General features: G+C 44.5%; 1 pseudogene; it reads left to right on the top strand.

Moving 5' to 3' along the window:
- The first annotated feature begins 9,657 nt into the window (after positions 1-9,657).
- Positions 9,658-22,482, top strand: LOC115576512 (ribonuclease inhibitor-like; annotated as a pseudogene).
- Positions 22,483-22,517: the final 35 nt, after the last annotated feature.

Raw genomic sequence — 22,517 nt, forward strand, 5'->3', positions numbered from 1 at the left:
TTGTAACACATTTAGTCACACATGAGGTTAAACTCAGATCGCTGCTCTTTGTATCAGAGTAAGATGACGAGCAGAATCTGTAAAAGATTCACTACATAAAAAACATGTTGGAAAACTCTTTTCTTACAAGCATTAATATTTTATTGATCACATATATATGAATATATGTAATATATTTTCACATAAACAAGAAATAATTTTTAGGCTCGATATCGAGACATTTTTCTCCCTGAACTCAAAATGAATGCAGTTGATTTATCACATGCAGGTAAAATCATGTTAGATGTAATAACAGAAGCACACTAGCAAAGTATTGGTTGTCTATTAACAACAGCAATAATGATAATAATAATAATAATAATAATAATAATAATAATAATAAAACATCAGTGTCTTTATTTTTCTTGATGTTTTTCTGACATTAAATACATTCAAGTGAAATATTTATGAACAAACTCAGATAACAGTAAATATGTTAATAAATAGAAACTATTAGAGTTTTAAATGATTATTATCAACAGAGGTGGATTGAAACTTAGTACATTTACTCAAATACTGTATTTAGGCTCTAATATTTCTTTTTATGCAACTTTATATTTCTACTCCACGACATTTTAAAGGCAAATATTTGTCTGACAGACTTTAATTCATAGTTAGTTTTCAGTTTCTCCCTCCTGTTCTGCCAAGTGAAGACTCTGTGTCGTTTGGTCTTTAAGATGTCAAAAGTTGTGGAGAACACTTGGCAGTTTCTTAGAGCCAAACGTTGTTTAGAATAATAATTTCATTGGTGTGTGTGTTGCTGTGTAATCTTTGCTTCACACCTCTTGAATTTAGTCCATTAAACCACTGATAACCACTGACCAATCAGGAGCTGCGCTGTGTAATTCTGCAGCTCATCTTAGTTTTTAACATTTTCATTTTATTTGTTGAATGTTTCAAACATTTTGTCCTTTCTCTCTTTTTCAAAGGTCACTTTATACTTCTTGTTGAGAAATAATTGTTTTATGTTCAAATTTTCATCGTTGAAATGAATAATAGTCAATTAATGTTCAGTTGATGTGCAGATGAATGATTTGTGTTTCCTCTCCAGATGAAAGTGTGTGTGAGATGAGCAGCATGAATCAGTGTGAGGACAGAGAGGAGGGAGGCCCTCCCTCTAAAACCACTGGACCTGGACCTGGACCTGGACCTGGACCTGGACCTGAGCCCAGCTGTGTTTCCTTCAAGAGTGACCAGTCAAATGATCTTCTCATTAATTTTAAAGGACAACCACCTCCTGCTGTAAAGAGGTGAGCTGTTAATAACATTAATATGTGACTGAATCATGTTTAAACTGTGGAGATGTTTTTTGAAACCTGATGTTTATTTTCAGCTTCGTTCTTCTTCACTTAAATGTATCTTCTCACTTTAGAAAGCTGCCCAATAGAACCAGTCTTCAACTCTTCATTTCTCTTTATTGAATTAGTTTGGTCCAATATTCTCTAAAGGTTTATTCCTGATGTTTTCCACTATTTTATGGACAGAAGCTTCTGTGTCTGAAGACTAGAAAGTGAATTAACATCTCTGGTGGTCTTCTTCTCTGTCCAACAGGAGACCAGCCTCTACTGGACCTGGACCTGAACCTGGACCTGAGCCCAGCTGTGTTTCCCTCAAGAGTGACTGGTCAAAGGATGCAGAGATTATTTTCAAACAAGAACATTCCTCAGAAAGACAGTAAGTTGTTGTCCTGTTGCTCTCTGTTGATGTTTGTCCTCATTAAATCCAGTCTGACCAGTTGTCCTGATGGTCTTCATGTTCTCAGAGTGATGATGGAGGTCAGAGCAGGATTAGTATTAAAGGACAGGTCCACATTTCTTCATGTCCATCCCTAAACAGCTCTGACAGGACAGTGTTCCTCCTGTGGACAAACAGCAGTGACTCACCTCCTGCTGAAATCTGAGTCCTGCTGCTGAGGAGAGGAAGGGCTGTGTGTTATATCTGATGTTACAAGGGCCCGACCCATCCGGACTTCATGGGGCCGGTACCAAAACCCATATCAAGGAGTAAAAAACTCTGATAACTGATATATCCGCTGATTAGATATAAAATATATAAAAACAAATAACTTATTTTCTGATCTCTTAAATATAGTTTAAACACTTGAGACAAAGATATGAACTGAAGGCAGAACATTTCACTGTTTTACAATATTTATTAAATACGCAAAAATAATAAAGTTTTACAAATATGTCTAAAATCACATGCAGCATTTTAACGGAGACTTTAAATATTTTTTATTCCCACAAGTCATGTTGACATGAATATAGCTTATATTTACAAATGATGAATTTACTAGTTTCTTTGTATTTAGGCCGTTGTGTCGTTAATCACGTAAAATCAACCCACAAAATATTCAATAAATGACTTTCAGGTAACTGTCAGACTTAAACAAAGGAGAGGACTCAGGTGCAGAGTAGAAACGGTAAAGACAAGCTTTATTTCTGGTTTCAGCCGCTTCCCCTTCAGACAAAGCGATAACACAAAAGGCTATGAAAAAACTGATCTCGCCCGCACAGGCGGAAAACATGCAGAAAGCACAACACAACAGAGGGCGATCCCGATGGATGAAAAAACAAGCAAAATTCTACACTATCCTGAAACTCTAATATCTATAAACGTTACTCAAAGAAAATTCACTCTTAAAGAGGACAAAAGGCAAAAGGCCGAAAACTTAAACCATGCTACACAGAGCTATGAAAATTACAAAACAAAGCGCTCCAAGGGGAGGAAACAAATAGACAATGAAATCAGGACTAGCAGGCAAAAATAAACAAGCTGACCAAAACTTTGCAAAATGAAAATCACTCTTCTAAAGAGGTAAGCAATTGAAAACAGAAAAACAAGCGTGGCAATACTTAGTAATACTTGGCTGTGGAAATCAAGGCTTGGGCAAACGACGAGACGAACGATATACTCTGGCAACGAAGACAGGGGAAGACAAAGACTATATACACATGAGGAGGGAAGACACAGGTGGAGACAATCAGGGATCAGGGGAGACGCCAGACCGGTGACACAGGAGGAAGGGCAAGTGACCTGAAATGAGAGGAGGATTACTTTTCAAAATAAAACATGAATTTCACAAGACAAAGAACCCAAGACAGGACAGCCCTCACCGTGGTGTGACAGTACCCCTCCCTCTAGGGCCGGCACCTGACGGCCCAGCCTGTTCAGGATGGTCCCTGTAAAAGTCGTCAATGAGGGTGTGATCTACAATGTGGCGCGACGGGACCCATTGTCTTTCCTCCGGCCCGTAGCCCTCCCAGTCTACCAGAAACTGTCTGCCCCGGCCCCGTACAGCCAATAGCTGCTTGACTTTGTACACCGGACCTCCGTCGACCACCTCCGGTGGTGGTGGAGGAGTGGCGACTGGAACCATGGGGCTCTCCTTGGCTGGCTTTACCTGGCTGACGTGGAAGGTGGGATGAACTCGGAGGGACCGGGGCAGACGAAGCCGGACTGCTGCTGGACCGACGAGTCTGGAGACTGGGAAAGGGCCAACAAAGCGTGGTGCCAGTTTCTTGGAGGAGACCTTGAGGTGTAAGTCCTTGGCGTACAGCCACACCCTTTGGCCGGGCTGGTAGTGGGGAGCAGGCCATCGCTTGCGGTCTGCTGCCTTCTTTACTCTGTCCCCCTGTCTGACAAGTACCTGGCGGGCGGCTGCCCAGATGCGGTGGCAACGTCGGACCATGGCATGGGCGGAGGGGACCGATACCTCCAGCTCATTGTCTGGAAAAAGCGGAGGCTGATAACCGAGAGCACAGCGAAATGGTGAGAGGCCAGTGGCTGATGTGGGCAATGAATTATGAGCATACTCTACCCAGACCAGGTGTTTGCTCCATGTAGAGGGATTCTGAAAGACCATACACCGGAGGCCGGTTTCCAGCTGTTGGTTGAGGCGTTCGGTCTGGCCGTTGGCTTCCGGGTGATATCCCGAAGTCAGGCTGGCTTTGGCCCCGATGAGTCTGCAGAACTCCCTCCAGAACCGGGACACGAACTGGGGCCCCCGGTCCGAAACAATGTCCTTTGGGAAACCATGGATTCTGAAAACTTGAGTCATCATGACCTCTGCTGTTTCTTTGGCAGAGGGTAACTTGGGCAATGTGATGAATCGTGCCATTTTGGAAAATCTGTCCACCACTGTGAGAACAGTGGTATTACCTTGAGAGACCGGGAGCCCTGTGACAAAGTCGACGGAGATGTCGGACCACGGTCTGGAGGGGATCGGGAGCGGCTGTAGAAGTCCCATGCGGGGCCTGGAAGATTTCTTGTTCCGTGCGCAGACCGAACATGCCTCGACGTACTCCCGGACCTCCGGTTCCATAGACGGCCACCAGAACCGCCGGGAAATGACGTACTTCGTTCTTGTCACTCCCGGATGACATGAAAGCAGCGAGGTGTGAGCCCAATGGATCACCTGTGGACGCAGCTCAGGGGGAACAAACAAACAATTATCAGGGCATCCACTAGGTGACGGGGCCCCACCATTAGCTTGCTTTACCTCAGATTCTATTGGCCAAGTCACTGCTCCTACCACATGGTTCAGTGGCAGGATGGTTTCAGGTTGCTTGGCGTCAGGCTCGGGGTCGAATAATCATGACAGGACGTCTGGTTTGATGTTACGGGACCCCGGCCTACAAGACAGAGAGAAGGAAAAGCGATTAAAGAAAAGCGCCCACCTGGCCTGGCGAGAGTTAAGTCTCTTAGCCTTTCGGATATATTCTAGATTTTTGTGGTCGGTCCAGACTATGAACGGATGATCAGCCCCCTCCAACCAATGCCTCCATTCCTCCAAGGCGAGCTTGACAGCCAACAGCTCCCGGTTGCCGACATCGTAGTTCCGCTCAGCCTTGGACAGCCGTCGTGACAGGAAGGCGCATGGGTGCATTTTACCGTCCTTTTCTGAGCGCTGGGACAGGACAGCTCCCACTCCCTCGCTGGAGGCGTCCACCTCCACCACGAACTGGCGTTGAGGGTCTGGCATGGTGAGAATAGGAGCTGTAGTGAAGCGATGCTTGAGGATCTGGAACGCCCTTTCTGCTTCAGGAGACCAGTGGAACTGCACCTGGGTGGAGGTAAGAGCATGGAGAGGAGCCGCTATGGCGCTGAAGCCTCTGACAAACCACCTGTAAAAGTTAGTAAATCCCAAGAATTGCTGAACCTTCTTGCGACTGTCGGGTGTAGGCCAATCTGCTACAGCGCTAACTTTAGCCGGGTCCATCTGAACCTTTCCAGGAGCTACTATGAAGCCCAGGAAGGAGACGGTATCGGCATGAAACACACTCTTTTCTGCTTTGACATACAGCTGGTTTTCTAACAGTCTTTCAAGAACTCGGGTCACGTGATCATGGTGTGTGTCGAGGTCAGGAGAGTAAATCAGGATGTCGTCCAAATAAACATACACGAAGTGGTCAAGGAAGTCTCTCAGTACATCATTAATCATAGCTTGGAACACAGCCGGAGCATTAGTAAGACCAAATGGCATAACTCTGTATTCATAGTGGCCACTGGGGGTGTTAGACATGAGAGGAAGGGGGTAGCGGTTCTTTATTGTGATGTCGTTAAGAGGACTGTAATCAATGCAGGGTCTTAGGGACCCGTCTTTCCTCCCCACAAAGAAGAATCCCGCCCCGGCGGGTGACGAGGAGGGACGAATCAGGCAGGCTTTAAGTGACGCGGATATGTATTCCCTCATGGCTTCCCGCTCTGGTCCCGAGACGGAATACAAGCGACCCTTCGGAATAGTAGAGCCGGGAATCAGGTCTATGGCGCAATCATAGGGACGATGAGGTGGGAGTGACAGGGCTTTAGTCTTGCTGAAAACCTCCTGGAGGTGGTGATAGGCAGGAGGAACCAGGTTCAGGTCCGGATATTCGGGGTCTGTGACAGGGTTGGCAGAAAAAAGGTTAATCTCTGTGACAATCTTGCCCTGATCCACAGAGGAGACACAGTTCGCGCTACAGTTCATTCCCCATTCTCTGACCTTTCCTGTTCCCCAGTCAATGCGTGGATTATGTTGGACCAGCCATGGCTGTCCCAGGATCAGAGAGTGGGAGGGCGAGTTGATCAAGTAAAAGTGAATTCTTTCGCTGTGGCAGTCAATATGCATGTGAACGGGCTCACTGATGTGTGTGATCGCAAATAGTTCCTTCCCATTTAGCGACCTAGCCCTGATGGGTTTAGCTAGCAGTTCTGAATTAAGTCCCAAACCTTTAGCCAAACCCCAGTCCATTAAACTCTCATCTGCCCCTGAGTCGATGAATGCTTCCAAATTGGTGGCGGTACGATGTATTACAGTAACTCTTGTGAGTGTGCGTGGCGCCGAGCTTAAGCTTGGTGCGTGAGTCACCACCTGGGATCCCTTGGCTGGGCAGGAGCTGACAAGATGGCCGATCTCTCCGCAGTAGAAGCACCTTCCCTCCAGCTGCCGTTTTCGTCGCTCCTCTGGTGTTAGTCGAGCCCTCCCCAGCTGCATGGGTTCCTCCTCTCGCTCGTTGCGGGGGGGGGGGGGTGACGTGGCGCCAGCGGCGATCGAGGAACAGCCGACCAGTTCGGCATAGGTGGACGCGAGGGCCTCCCCATAGCTGCTGGTCTCTCCTCTCGCTGCCGTCTAAGCTGAGTGAGCCGATTGTCCGTCCTTATGGCGAGCGCGATGAGGGAATCCACGTCAGCCGGTAATTCCAGAGGAACAAGGAGGTCCTGTATGTGGGCTGCCAGCCCCTTCAGGAAAACGTCGTACAACGCCATGGCATTCCACCCACTCTCCGCTGCCAGGGTGCGGAAGCGGATGGCATAGTCGCAGACGGATCCACTGCCCTGCTTCAGGCTGCTCAGCTCTTGCGCCTTTTCCCTGTCAGAGGTAACCGGGTCAAAAGTTTTGGTTAGAGCAGCCTGAAAGTCTTTGAGTTACAGATCGCTGAGCCCCGCCCCCATTCTGCAGAAGCCCATGTCTTGGCTCTGTCGGTCAAATGTGAAAGCATGAAGGCTATCTTGGCCCGATCTGTGGGAAATGCATGGGGCATGAGCTCAAAATGAATGGAACAGTCAATCAAGAATGCTTTGCATAAACCCGGTGCTCCGGTATATTGAGCGGGGGGAGCTAACTTACAACCGGCCCCACTAACCGGCTGAGTCGGCACTGGGGGGGCGGGCGTTGTCGGATCCTGGACTGCGACACTTGGTCGAGCAATCTGTCCAAGCAGGTCTTGTAGCTGGGAGGAAATATGGCCCATGTTCGCGGCCATGGCCGTCTGAAACTCCTCTTGGCGTGTAAGGCGTGCCTCCTGGGTGCGCAGAATCTCCGTCAGCCGTTCCATCTCTGCTGGGTCCATTTCTGGCCAGAGTATACTGTCAGACTTAAACAAAGGAGAGGACTCAGGTGCAGAGTAGAAACGGTAAAGACAAGCTTTATTTCTGGTTTCAGCCGCTTCCCCTTCAGACAAAGCGATAACACAAAAGGCTATGAAAAAACTGATCTCGCCCGCACAGGCGGAAAACATGCAGAAAGCACAACACAACAGAGGGCGATCCCGAAGGATGAAAAAACAAGCAAAATTCTACACTATCCTGAAACTCTAATATCTATAAACGTTACTCAAAGAAAATTCACTCTTAAAGAGGACAAAAGGCAAAAGGCCGAAAACTTAAACTACGCTACACAGAGCTATGAAAATTACAAAACAAAGCGCTCCAAGGGGAGGAAACAAATAGACAATGAAATCAAGACTAGCAGGCAAAAATAAACAAGCTGACCAAAACTTTGCAAAATGAAAATCACTCTTCTAAAGAGGTAAGCAATTGAAAACAGAAAAACAAGCGTGGCAATACTTAGTAATACTTGGCTGTGGAAATCAAGGCTTGGGCAATCGACGAGACGAACGATATACTCTGGCAACGAAGACAGGGGAAGACAAAGACTATATACACATGAGGAGGGAAGACACAGGTGGAGACAATCAGGGATCAGGGGAGACGCCAGACCGGTGACACAGGAGGAAGGGCAAGTGACCTGAAATGAGAGGAGGATTACTTTTCGAAATAAAACATGAATTTCACAAGACAAAGAACCCAAGACAGGACAGCCCTCACCGCGGTGTGACAGTAACACAAATCAGACAAAATAAATTTCAGAATAGAGTTTGTATGAAACACAAACCAGTAATTTAGTTTTTTGGTATCAGATTCAAAGTTTTGCAGACACAATGTGACTGATTCTTCATGATTCCTCCACAGACTCGACCAGGAGAGCTCAGAGGTTCCCAGAGGTCCGTCTGTCCAGCAACATCAGACACACCTGGACTCCATATTTATGGTCTGTACATGAACAACAACTACTTTTACATCCAGTCTGTTCACAATAATCTCCATGCTGCACTTTACAGACCAGTGGTGAATCTGTCCAACATGGATCTGATGTTAAATGTTGTCATTCACATGATATTCTGTTTCAGCTGCTGGAGGAGAACATTGTCACGTTTGTGAAGAACGAGCTGAAGAAGGTCCGGAAGGTTCTGAGTTCAGATTACCCAGAATGCTCCAAGAGTCAGAGGGAGGATGAGGAGGTGTTGGACGGTGAGGATGAAGAGCAGAGGAGGAGCAGCAGAGAGGCATTTCTGAAGATCACACTTCACTTCCTGAGGAGAATGAAGCAGGAGGAGCTGGCTGACCGTCTGCAGAGCAGTAAGAGGATTTCTCTAAAGATTTACATGATGGATCAATGAGACAATTACTGAAGTCTGATGATGAATCTGTTCATATATACAATCTTTGGGGGGGATTGACATATTTTCTTCATAAATAACTTAATGATCTTTTTTGTTGTGTGTTCATTTAGAACATCTTGCTGCAGTTTGTCGGTGTGAACTTAAATCTAACCTTCAGAAGAAGTTCCAGTGTGTGTTTGAGGGGATCGCTAAAGCAGGAAACCCAACCCTTCTGAATCAGATCTACACAGAGCTCTACATCACAGAGGGAGGGACTGCAGAGGTCAATGATGAACATGAGGTCAGACAGATTGAAACAGCATCCAGGAAACCACACAGACCAGAAACAACAATCAGACAAGAAGACATCTTTAAAGCCTCACCTGGAAGAGATGAACCAATCAGAACAGTGATGACAAAGGGAGTGGCTGGCATCGGGAAAACAGTCTTAACACAGAAGTTCACTCTGGACTGGGCTGAAGACAAAGCCAACCAGGACCTACAGTTCACATTTCCATTCACTTTCAGAGAGCTGAATGTGCTGAAAGAGAAAAAGTTCAGCTTGGTGGAACTTGTTCATCACTTCTTCACTGAAACCAAAGAAATCTGCAGCTTTGAAGAGTTCCAGGTTGTGTTCATCTTTGACGGTCTTGATGAGTGTCGACTTCCTCTGGACTTCCACAACACTGACATCCTGACTGATGTTAGAGAGTCCACCTCAGTGGATGTGCTGCTGACAAACCTCATCAGGGGGAAACTGCTTCCCTCTGCTCGCCTCTGGATAACCACACGACCTGCAGCAGCCAATCAGATCCCTCCTGGGTGTGTTGAGTTGGTGACAGAGGTCAGAGGGTTCACTGACCCACAGAAGGAGGAGTACTTCAAGAAGAGATTCAGAGATGAGGAGCAGGCCAGCAGAATCATCTCCCACATCAAGACATCACGAAGCCTCCACATCATGTGTCACATCCCAGTCTTCTGCTGGATCACTGCTACAGTTCTGGAGGATGTGTTGAAGACCAGAGAGGGAGGAGAGCTGCCCAAGACCCTGACTGAGATGTACATCCACTTCCTGGTGGTTCAGTCCAAAGTGAAGAAGGTCAAGTATGATGGAGGAGCTGAGTCAGATCCACACTGGACTCCAGAGAGCAGGAAGATGATTGAGTCTCTGGGAAAACTGGCTTTTGATCAGCTGCAGAAAGGAAACCTGATCTTCTATGAATCAGACCTGACAGAGTGTAGCATCGATATCAGAGCAGCCTCAGTGTACTCAGGAGTGTTCACACAGATCTTTAAAGAGGAGAGAGGACTGTACCAGGACAAAGTGTTCTGCTTCATCCATCTGAGTGTTCAGGAGTTTCTGGCTGCTCTTCATGTCCATCTGACATTCATGAACTCTAGAGTCAATCTGCCAGTAGAAGAAAAGCAGTCAACATCCCGTTGGTCTAAACTATTTAGATACAAATCTGACCCAACACATCTCATCAACTCCCAGGAGTCTGAAGCAAGAAAAAACGAAGTTGCATTGACACAGTATCTCCAGAGTTTTGTAGACGAGGCCTTACAGAGTCCAAATGGACACCTGGACTTGTTCCTCCGCTTCCTCCTCGGTCTTTCACTGGAGACTAATCAGACTCTCCTACGAGGTCTGCAGACACAGATATGAAGTTGCTCAGAGCCCAATCAGAAAACAGTTGAGTACATGAAGAAGAAGATCGGTGAGAATCTGTCTCCAGAGAGAAGCATCAATCTGTTCCACTGTCTGAATGAACTGAACGATCGTTCTCTAGTGGAGGAGATCCAAGAGTCCCTGAGATCAGGACGTCTCTCCACAGATGAACTGTCTCCTGCTCAGTGGTCAGCTCTGGTCTTCATCTTACTGTCATCAGAAAAAGATCTGGACGTGTTTGACCTGAAGAAATACTCTGCTTCAGAGGAGGCTCTTCTGAGGCTGCTGCCAGTGGTCAAAGCCTCCAAGAAAGCTCTGTAAGTGTGGAGAGGTTTTTTCAGAATGCAGTTATTGTGCTGTTGTTGACCTAAATAGAAATAATTTACTTCATTTTTCTTTATCCAGACTGAGTGGCTGTAACCTCTCAGAGAGAAGCTGTGAAGCTCTGTCCTCAGTTCTCAGCTCCCAGTCCTCTAGTCTGAGAGAACTGGACCTGAGTAACAACAACCTGCAGGATTCAGGAGTGAAGCTACTTTCTGTTGGACTGGAGAGTCCACAATGTGGACTTCAAACTCTCAGGTCAGATAGTCCATAGTTTGTTTCAAACAATTTTTGTATTTCTTTAATGTTTGAATTCAATTCTCTTCCTCATGTCAGAACTCTTGTGTTTTGAAAGTACTAGTGCAGTGCCCGTAAGAAAAGTGTATTCCTATACTGTACAGTTATTTTTTTTATTTTGACATACTGTATGAACACAATGGACCTAAAATCACAAAAAAACATGAAATCCGAGTACAAAAAGTTTGATTTTTTAACCACAAATATGTTTAACAATCAATTTTCTTTTCTTTTTTTTACTTTTAATGCAAATATAAATTGTTGTTTATCTAAATATGTGCATACATTTAAAAAAATTACAAATGCAGGCAATGCTCAGGTCTGCCTGAGGTCCTTTCAGCTGAATGAAGAGCTGCACTTCCTGCTCCACATTCAGCTTCTCCTCATTAAACAAAAAAACGACTCCACTGCTCACTAAACCAAACAATACAGAACACACTAACTATATACTCCAAACACGCTAAATGTCACAAATCTCTCAACTCTCAATATCGCTGTCTGTACACCGACCGTCGTTGCATGTCAATCATCCGCCTACGTCCCTCCCACAACTTCCTGTTCCTCAACAACCAAACTTGCTGCTTGGACACTTTCGTGACAAAAGCCAGTTTTTACCGTTTCTTCCTGCACCAGACACAAAGCAAACGTGACGGCGATGTTCACGAAAAAGCGTGGCAGACATTATTTACCCGAAGTCCGGTTTTGGACGTGCTGGTGGGTCCGGTCCGTCGCCTCGGGAGAGGGGCCGTGTAGCCAGCGGCTAGCTACACACGAACATCCACAGATCTGATTCCACTTTGTTGTCCGCGCGTCTCCGGATCTCCTCAGACCCAAACAGACTCGATCCGGACTCTTTTTGTCTCATTAATCCACAGCAGTCAGTTTAGATGCACAGAACAGAACGGCACCGAACCGCCCACTAACTACACATTCCAAACACGCTAAATGTCACACATCTCTCAACTCTCAATATCGCTGTCTGTACACCGACCGTCGTTGCATGTCAATCATCCGCCTACGTCCCTCCCACAACTTCCTGTTCCTCAACAACCAAACTTGCTGCTTGGACACTTTCGTGACAAAAGCCAGTTTTTACCGTTTCTTCCTGCACCAGACACAAAGCAAACGTGACGGCGATGTTCGCGAAAAAGCGTGGCAGACATTATTTACCCGAAGTCCGGTTTTGGACGTGCTGGTGGGTCCGGTCCGTCGCCTCGGGAGAGGGGCCGTGTAGCCAGCGGCTAGCTACACACGAACATCCACAGATCTGATTCCACTTTGTTGTCCGCGCGTCTCCGGATCTCCTCAGACCCAAACAGACTCGATCCGGACTCTTTTTGTCTCATTAATCCACAGCAGTCAGTTTAGATGCACAGAACAGAACGGCACCGAACCGCCCACTAACTACACATTCCAAACACGCTAAATGTCACACATCTCTCAACTCTCAATATCGCTGTCTGTACACCGACCGTCGTTGCATGTCAATCATCCGCCTACGTCCCTCCCACAACTTCCTGTTCCTCAACAACCAAACTTGCTGCTTGGACACTTTCGTGACATAAGCCTGTTTTTACCTTTTCTTCCTGCACCAGACACAAAGCAAACGTGACGGCAATGTTCGCGAAAAAGCGTGGCGGACATTATTTACCCTAGGTCTGGTTTTGGATGTGCCGATGCTTCCGGTCCGTCGCCTCGGGAGATGGGCCGTGTAGCCAGCGGCTAGCAGCTACACACGAACATCCACAGATCTGATTCCACTTTGTTGTCCGCGCGTCTCCGGATCTCCTCAGACCCAAACAGACTCGATCCGGACTCTTTTAGTCTCATTAATCCACAACAGTCAGTTTACAGAACAGAACGGGACCGAACCGCCGGCAAAATCCCGGTCCAGCTCGCGCCGCTGCAGGTATAACTCTGCCTGTTTCTTAGGGTGGGGGGGGTCGCGGTGGGCTCTGCAGTGATTGGCTCTGGTGCGCGCGTGGTTACGGTGTGCAGTGATTGGCTCTGGTGCGCACATGACTGTGGTTGCTCCGGTGGACAATGCTGCGGAATTTGTAAAGCATTTATGTAATAATTTATTAACGGTATCATTGCAGTCCAAACAAATGCGAAGTTGCACACCCTTGAACCACGCAGCAGCCATGTTGAAAGTCTCAGGTCAGTCTAATCCGCAGAGATAATTGACACACACGCACACACACACACAAACACAGACAGACAGAGATTTCTCGCTTTTATAGACAGATGCTGCTTATTATTGTTTCATGTCTGTTTAGTCCAGATTTAGTCTTGGTGATTTTTCATATCTCTGACATTTTAGAGTAAAACAGAAAGCAAGTTCACATGTGCTACAATGTTATTATAAATGATGTAAATGTCTTTTTTTACTGTTCACACTTAAGGCTGAGTGACTGTAACCTCTCAGAGAGAAGCTGTGAAGCTCTGTCCTCAGTTCTCAGCTCCCAGTCCTCTAGTCTGAGAGAGCTGGACCTGAGCAACAACAACCTGCAGGATTCAGGAGTGAAGCATCTCTCTGTTGGACTGGAGAGTCCACAATGTGGACTTGAAACTCTCAGGTCAGATAGTCCATAGTTTGTTTCAAACTATTTTTGTATTTCTTTAATGTTGAATTCAATTCTCTCTCTCATGTCAGAACTCTTGTGTTTTGAAAGTATGCTGCTTATTATTGTTTCATGTCTGTTAAGTCCAGATTTTGTCTTGGTGATTTTTCATATCTCTGACATTTTAGAGTAAAAAAGAAAGCAAGTTCACATGTGCTACAATGTTATTATAAATAATGTAAATGTCTTTTTTTACTGTTCACACTTCAGGCTGAGTGACTGTAACCTCTCAGAGAAAAGCTGTGAAGCTCTGTCCTCAGTTCTCAGCTCCCAGTCCTCTAGTCTGAGAGAGCTGGACCTGAGCAACAACAACCTGCAGGATTCAGGAGTGAAGCATCTGTCTGTTGGACTGGAGAGTCCACAATGTGGACTTGAAACTCTCAGGTCAGATAGTCCATAGTTTGTTTCAAACTATTTTTGTATTTCTTTAATGTTTGAATTCAATTCTCTCTCTCATGTCAGAACTCTTGTGTTTTGAAAGTATGCTGCTTATTATTGTTTCATGTCTGTTTAGTCCAGATTTAGTCTTGGTGATTTTTCATATCTGACATTTTAGAGTAAAACAGAAAGCAAGTTCACATGTGCTACAATGTCATTATAAATGATGTAAATGTCTTTTTTTACTGTTCACACTTCAGGCTGAGTGTCTGTGACCTCTCAGAGAGAAGCTGTGAAGCTCTGTCCTCAGTTCTCAGCTCCCAGTCCTCTAGTCTGAGAGAACTGGACCTGAGTAACAACAACCTGCAGGATTCAGGAGTGAAGCTACTTTCTGCTGAACTGAAGAGTCCACACTGTGGACTTGAAACTCTGAGGTCAGGATTCTTTATTTTATTTCATTATTTTATGTAATTTTACAATTGGAGCAGGTCTTGATCACACTCCTAATATAATTCAATTTATTTAAAAGACCCAACATTTCCTCCATGGGCAAGCACTTGACACAGAGGTCAGAAAAAAAGCCTTTTAACGGGTAGAAACCTCGTGCAGAACCGGACAGAAGCCCCACTACACTGCCTCTTCAAGGCAGGAATCTTGCGTCCATATTCCACCTCACTGTAGGTGTGAAAGTTACAAAGGTGGAATGGGGGAACGGTTTCATTCTGCCTCTGATCCTCGAACAGAGCCACAACAGAGGTGAGACGACATCTGTGTGGACAGGAGTGTGATGTTCTGATAGCGTTCACAGTCTGACAACTTTTCAGATTCTTCACTCATCAAAGTAATAATACAAAACCAATGACACCGCTAATCTATATATATATTTAAAATGTGGGTCAGTCAGTCTATTCTGCACTAATCCTGACTTGCATATCTCAACAACCATTGGATGGGTTGTCATGTGGGTTTTGACATTCATGCTCCCCTCAGGATGAACTGTAATTACTTTGGTGATCGTCTCACTTTTCATCATCATTATTTTAATCTGTACAATTTGTTGGTTCATGACCAAATATTCGCAGACCAAATTGCATTTCCATCAGCTTCAGTTAGACTCTGTGTTCATTGCTGATTAGTAAATTATTGAAAACTAAGATGATGAATATAATAAATATTAAACTCTTAAACACAGATGTGCACTGAATCATCAGGACTCTCAGCTGATGTGTGATGTGTGTTGTTTTGTGTGTCTGCAGGCTGTCAGGCTGTCTGATCACAGAGGAAGGCTGTACTTCTCTGGCCTCAGCTCTGGACTCCAACCCCTCCCATCTGAGAGAGCTGGACCTGAGCTACAATCATCCGGGAGACTCAGGAGTGAAGCAGCTTTCTGCTCGACTGGAGGATCCAGGCTGGAGACTGGACACTCTCAGGTATGTAGAGTCCTGCTGCAGCCACAGACAGTCAGTAGCCACATTCACACTGCCGCGCCAATTCTCCGCCTCTGTGAGAATTTTTCGGGGGTGGTTAGGGGTGAAATTTAGCTCCGGCACTGATCGGCGCAGGTCGGTCCTTCACTCAAATAAATAATTGGAAATGTCAAACAAAGCAACATTACAGGACCAAACAAATGCAACGTAGTAACTGTAACTGTCTTTGTCAGCTTATATGAGGAAAAAAATACTGCAGTTATAGGTGGAGAAGCATCTGTCCTACCGTCTGTCGTCTCTTTCGTCCTTCCGACTCTAAATCACATTTCTGCCAGAAAAAGAGCGTCTGTCACCGACAAAAAACTTTAAACTTTGAATCAGTTTCACTCTCAGCTGTTCTGGAGTCGTGTTAAGCTTCTGCTGGTGGAAATCCAATGTTTCCTGATTTTGCTGTTTCAAAATAAAAGCTTTGAAATAACTGCATAATGCAGGACTTTTATTGTGAAGGATTTATCAGAATTATTAAACGCAGGAAGATGGCGCGACAACTTTGCATGAATGGACTTTTAATTTATCTTCTGTGGCAGCAAACAACACATGGTTTCAGTCACTAACTGAGTCTATCCACACACTTTATGTCCGACTACAGTAATAACAGCAGCACTTTACTGTGACTGCAGCAACGTGCTCGTAGCTCTGTCACATACCAGAGAGACTCACTCCCTACCAACACAACACAGAGTAGTGTTTGTTGTCACAAGTTATAGAGCTGCAACTAACAACTATTTTCATAACCCATTAATTAAAGACAAAAGCAAAGTTTTAGTTTTTTTACATTTCTAGCATTTTATTAAAAGAATAAAACATTTCTCTCACATTTTCCCCTTCAGTCTTGTTCAGTTCAATTTCAAACAACTTCAAATTGTGAAAGCAACATAAATATATTAGAGGTGATGTAATGTCTCCATTATAAGATGCGTCAAGATGCAGAGAAGGAGCCTAATCAAACGTGAAAGACGCTGCAGATCGATGCAGGTTTTGTTTGATCATTTATAAGATGCAACTTTTATTTTGTGGACTGACAGCCCTGTGCAGTGATATAGATCATTGAGGATGACGAACACTGAGATGCATCGAGAATCGTTGACAGCTGAATCGTGATGGAATCATGAGACCGGTGAAGATTCACACCTCTAAAATGTTTGTTACATGAAGAATGCAAAAGTAAAATATAGTTTGTTTTCTAAAGTGCACATAGCACTCCTTCATCCTCCACCATTGATAGTGGCCACATGTGTGTTAGCAGCATACTGAGGATACCATCAGTCAGAACAGCTGCTGGCTGTGGTGTCATGGGGCGTCCTTCCTCACAACGTAGTCACCATGTTGACTTGTTTCTTTGTGAAGTGACAGACACAATATTTTATCATATCAGTTTGCATAGTAGCACAATTCACATGAAGCTCAGTGAACTCAGTACACGCCTTGTTGTTTTAGTTCATATCTGCTGATGTAAAGAGCAAATACAGATCAGGCCTGTACAATAAAACACAACAACAACAGAGCAGCACTTCCTCACAACATGTGAAAAGTATAAACATATTAGAGAAACACAGGTTAAACATGTAATAGATTACATGTTAAACATCTAACAGATTACAAAGGGTTTGTTGAGCCAGTAGATGCAGAAACATGAACAGTCCTACTAGGGGAGAACCCAAAGAGCTGTGATCCAGCAGCAGTCTATGTTCTGCTGCCACAAACTGAGGGACAGTGAGTGACAGTCAGCTGACAGTTGTTCATGTTATATGTGATGACACTTATTATTTAGTGTTGTGCTGTTATTGTCAGCTTTGGTTACAGTTATATCTATGTTGTGTTTGATCTACTTTACTAGTTTTTCCACTACAATGTTCTTCTTCTTTTCTTGCTTTGGCGACATGTTTCGTGCCAATAAAGACATTTTGAATTTGAATATAGAAAAAGAAATAAAAAGATAAATGTATGTTTTGAATGCAGCCTGAGCCATGCACTGAGAATAAACAGGACATGTAATATATATTTTAACAGAACAGATGTGCTCAAGTTTCTATGTGAAGAAATTAAGACTTCACTTCAGACGATCTCTTACTACGACATGAAATACTCTAAAACCTCCTCTGATGTCCTCCAGTGTCTCTGAGCATACTTCAGCTAATTACCCACCAGGGGGCGTCACTGATCCATCACAGACCTGAGAGCACAGACGGAAGCTGTTTCTGTCTGAAACGTTGGTTGTTAAACTGAAACCTGTAATGTAGCCGGGCCCTAATCTTGTGTTTGCAGGAACAACAGGTTTACTAATGGATGAAGTGGATCGGTTCCAAAAGTTCATCCTGTCCAAACTTTTGTCAGTCAGCCTGTCCAACAAACAAATCCTGCTGCTCATTAAAACTCTGAACAATAAGTGACTAAAGGGACAGACACTACGGATCAGTGGAGACAGCTTCTGGCTTTGAAACCTTTACTAAGTCACCGTGCCGAGTCTCCTCCACCCGTAGTGGCTCCGACCTGCTTTCTCTTCAGGTCTCAGTGATGTGGTGCTACCGGGCCATGTGAGATCAGCTCTGCACATCTTGTAGCTGTTTTCTTTGAAGACTTTAATATAAAGTGCTGCCACACTTTTGATGACTTGGTTCGTGCACTTTTCTCTTCTATAATGTTTGTAGTTTTTGTTCCTCCGTGGCCTCCACTATGTTGCAAATGTGGAATGGAGCCGATTCAGAAAGGAGACAGCAGAACTCTGAGTAGCTTCCTGTTTAATCACCTGAGCTACACGAGGCGTGCCATTGGCTGGCTTGCTGCTCCCCAATGTAGGAGACAAGTACTGCAGCACTGAATTGTTTTCCAGATGTATTTTCCGCTCTACGTCTTTGACTATGACGTAGGGCTGGATGAAATGGCTGAAAAATGTATCACAAAATAAGTGTTTCATATCAGTCGATATCAACAATTATTGATATATTTTTTTTACCCATTTCAAATGAGACAAATTTGAAAAATAAACATTTAAATGGTGACTACAGGTGAGATTTTGAAAAAAAAAAGCGACAAAATAGTGTAGAAGCTGACATTGCTGCTTGACAGTATGTTAAAGGGATAGTTTGGGTTTTTTGAAGTGGGTTCATATAAAGTACATATCTGTAGTCAATCTGTTCCCTTCCGTAATCACCGATCAGCGCAGCCACAGTTTGGAGGAGAATTTTAACCACCTAAAACAAGGCCCACCTAAAAAAGTCTATATTATTGCATTGTACGTTGTATAGAGAAAATTCACAACGCTTTACATCGCCGTCAGACCGCCCTTTCTTTTGGCACTACATTTTCTCAACCGTAGAACCTCCGTATCCATATATATATGGAGGTTCCACGGTCTGTGTCTGAAATTGTCAAGTTTGTTTTCATCGAAAGTAAAGAGAGTTGCATGCATAATCCTCTTGTCCGGCCTCACACTGTATTTCGCTGCTCGCAGATCACCTGTTTCTAACGGCGTTCAGTGAAATTATCGAACGTTCTATCGAACATATTTTCTATTGATATTGATCACTTGTTTATCGCGATAGATATCGTTATTGTTTCATCGCCCAGCCCTACTATGAAGTGAAGTAGCTCGCTCCGTGTCAAAGCGTCTGCATCACAACATAAACCAACTAATCCGCGATGAAACTGGTCGGCAACTATTTTTATAATTGATTTAATGGGTTAGTTGATGCAGCCCTAAAAACTTCTACCATTGAATTCAAGTTGAACACTGCACTTCTTTGTGTCCTCAGCAACAAACCTGCCAAGTATAAAGTAGATTGGATGAACGGTTCTGGAGACATGTGAACCACAGACAGACAGAAAGAAAGACAGATTCCTGGCTTCATATTCAGTTGTTCCTCTGGTCACATCTGGCAGTGTTTCCCATTAATTACTTAGACTGTGGCGGCCCGCCATGGTCTAATTTGTCCCGCCACAGTCTCAGAGTGAACCGAAAAAATTCGTACACTTCTCATAATAACATAAAAGATCTGTAACTTGGGTTTCGCGCTTCAGCAAAGCATCTCTCAATCCAGGTCAGTCGGCTCTGCCCGTTACCGACTATAAAATGTAACGCGCTACAAATTGAAGTTTCTCATTGAAGTCATCCAACTCGGCTCTCAGCCACCGGAGCAGCAGGGCTGCTTTATTTTTCTCCGGTGAGGCAGGAGGGAGGGGCGGGACAACCGCAGAGGTGATGATTGGCTCTCTAAGGTAGAGTGAGAGTTCGTAAGCCAATCACAGGCTGTGTTCGGTTTACACACAAACCACACAGCTAGCAAACTAGCAGAGGTGAGCTGCAGAAATGGCGAGTCCAGAGGGAAAGTTTACGTTTTCAAAGTGGAAGTACAGACACTACTTTAATCTCCTTTGTCCACGTCCGTTTTAAGCAACTCTGATCTAATGAAGCATCTCTCAACTGCACACGCTTCTACAACACTAGTGGCCAAAAACTCCGTTGTTGACACTGTTGATGATGACAGCAGGTGTGGCTAACGTGAGCTCTGCTAACACAGAAGGACACAGAGCTGTCCGAGCAGCTACAGCTGGATGTTTCTGCTCCAGCTTCACTGAAACTTGTGACACAGACTGAACTGAATGCAATGATAGGCAGGTATGTTGTTGAGAACATGCTCCCGTTATCAACAGCTGACTCAGACTCCTTCATTGGCTAAATACCAGGGAGAGCAGGAGCCGGTCCACCATGCAGAAAGACATTTACTAAATACATAGATGTAGAGTACGTTAAAATCAATGTCGAGCTCAAAAGGGGAAGAAAAGAAAGTAACGCAAGAGTTACTTTTCCTGGTAACTAATTACTTTTATATTGGAGTAATTCCGTTACTAACTCAGTTACTTTTTGGAAGAAGTAACTAGTAACTATAACTAATTACTATTTAAAAGTAACGTGAACAACACTGGCTGTCTGTGTATCGTTGCCATGAATGGAATGTAGGGAGAGTTGTATAAATGTGTATTTTGGATGTTTTCTTTCCACTAGTCTGAAAGAAGACATGTTATGGAAACAAAATAGCCCAAAATGTTTTTGCCTGCCATTTCTCCCCTTAAGGCTGCAACTAATGATGAACTGATGATGTACCCTCCGAATCCATTTCGTTTTTTATTACAATTTAGCCTACAGTTTAATTATTTACTAAAAAGATAAACTAAAAAATGAACTAATTCAACACAGGTCACCACTTTTGCTTCATTTCTTTGATGGCTCAGATGTATGCTGTAGTTGATTTTGTGTTTTCACCATTTGTATCTATACAACCAATGTGTTTGTGATTAAATTGTGTACAAGAGCACACAGTTCTTCATAGATCTAGCCTCTTAATTTTGCTTTCAAAGTGCACCAGATTGATGCATTTAACTTTAAAATGTTAAAAAAATCTTCCGGGGGAACATGGACCCCCGTACATCCACCCACCACAGTCTCACAAAATCCTGTGGGAAACACTGACTGGACACATCATGTTCACCACAGCAGATTTCAGACTAAGAGACATTTTAAGTTTCTGCTTTTAATGGCATCAAACATGACATGAAGTTCTCCTCACAGTAACTATTACTGCTGTAATATACATCAGATATCAATCCAGCACCAAACTATAGTAACATGAACATGTCAACACATGAAACCATGAAACTGTTTCTATCACAAACAGCTTCAGTGACACTTGTGAGGTTCTGGAGGGAAACAGTCTGGGAGTCTCTGTCACTTGGTTTTGTGGCAGAGGTCGGGAACCAACGTCCAATGTTTTCTGAATGGATTTATTACATATAAATTGTATTTGTTTCTTTGACACAGTAAAACAAAGCAGCAGAAACACAGCAAGAACAAAAAGCAGACTGTGCAGCTGAGATTCAGAAAAGCCCTCCAAGCTTCAAACAGGAATCGGACCTCAAAAGTTCTGACGTCCAAATACAAAAGTCCTATAATATAGAAACATAAGCACAAGTTGACATTGGATCAAACAGCAAGCGTAAGGTCGCCCACAGGAAACAGCAACAACATCCAATAAAATAAAGATGAAGTGATAAATCCAACAGGAGGTTTGTGTGTGTTCTCAGATGTTGTGGTCCTCTTTCACACACACCAACATCCTGTGGCTCACTCTCAGTGTGTGAGGAGAGTGGCAGAGGTGAAGAGGTTCAGGGAGAACAGGGAGAAGCAGCCTGATGGACAGATTGTGTTTCTGTGTATGAGAGTCATGTCATGTCCATGTTTGCATGCTGAAAGAGGATGTGCTGCTCTGACCCCCCTCCTCCTTTCAGGGTGGAGCCTGCTGGAGTCCGATGGTTGACACCAGGTCTGTGGAGATGTGAGTGTCTTTTTACTTTCATTCATGAAAACACTGTGACATCACTCATTCACATCTGTGATGTCATCATCACACTGATGACACATTAATAACTGCAGCTGTGTTGTGTCTTTTTCTCTCCATCAGATTCCTGTGAGCTCACAGTCGACACAAACACAGTCGACAGAAACATCAAACTGTCTGACAACAACAGGAAGATGACACATGTGGAGAAGGATCAGTCATATCCTGATCATCCAGAGAGGTTTGAGTCCGGGGGTCCTCAGCTGCTGTGTAGAACTGGTCTGACTGGTCGCTGTTACTGGGAGGTCGAGTGGAGAGGAAGAGTTTACTATATCAGTGAGTTACAGAAGAATCAGAAGGAGAGGAGACAGTGAAGACTCTGTGTTTGGATGGAATGATCAGTCCTGGAGTCTGGAGTGCTCTGATGGTGGTCGTTACTATGTCTGTCACAATAACAGAGAAACATTCTCCTCCTCCTCCTCCTCCTCCTCCTCCTCCTCCTCCTCCTCCTCTGGTAGAGTAGCAGTGTATGTGGACTGTCCTGCTGGCACTCTGTCCTTCTACAGAGTCTCCTCTGACTCACTGATCCACCTCCACACCTTCAACACCACATTCACTGAACCTCTTTATCCTGGATTTGGACTCTTCAGGTCCAGTTCTGGTTCCTC

The sequence above is a fragment of the Sparus aurata genome, chromosome 24 (assembly GCF_900880675.1).
Source record: "Sparus aurata chromosome 24, fSpaAur1.1, whole genome shotgun sequence".
Taxonomy (NCBI): Eukaryota; Metazoa; Chordata; class Actinopteri; order Spariformes; family Sparidae; genus Sparus; species Sparus aurata.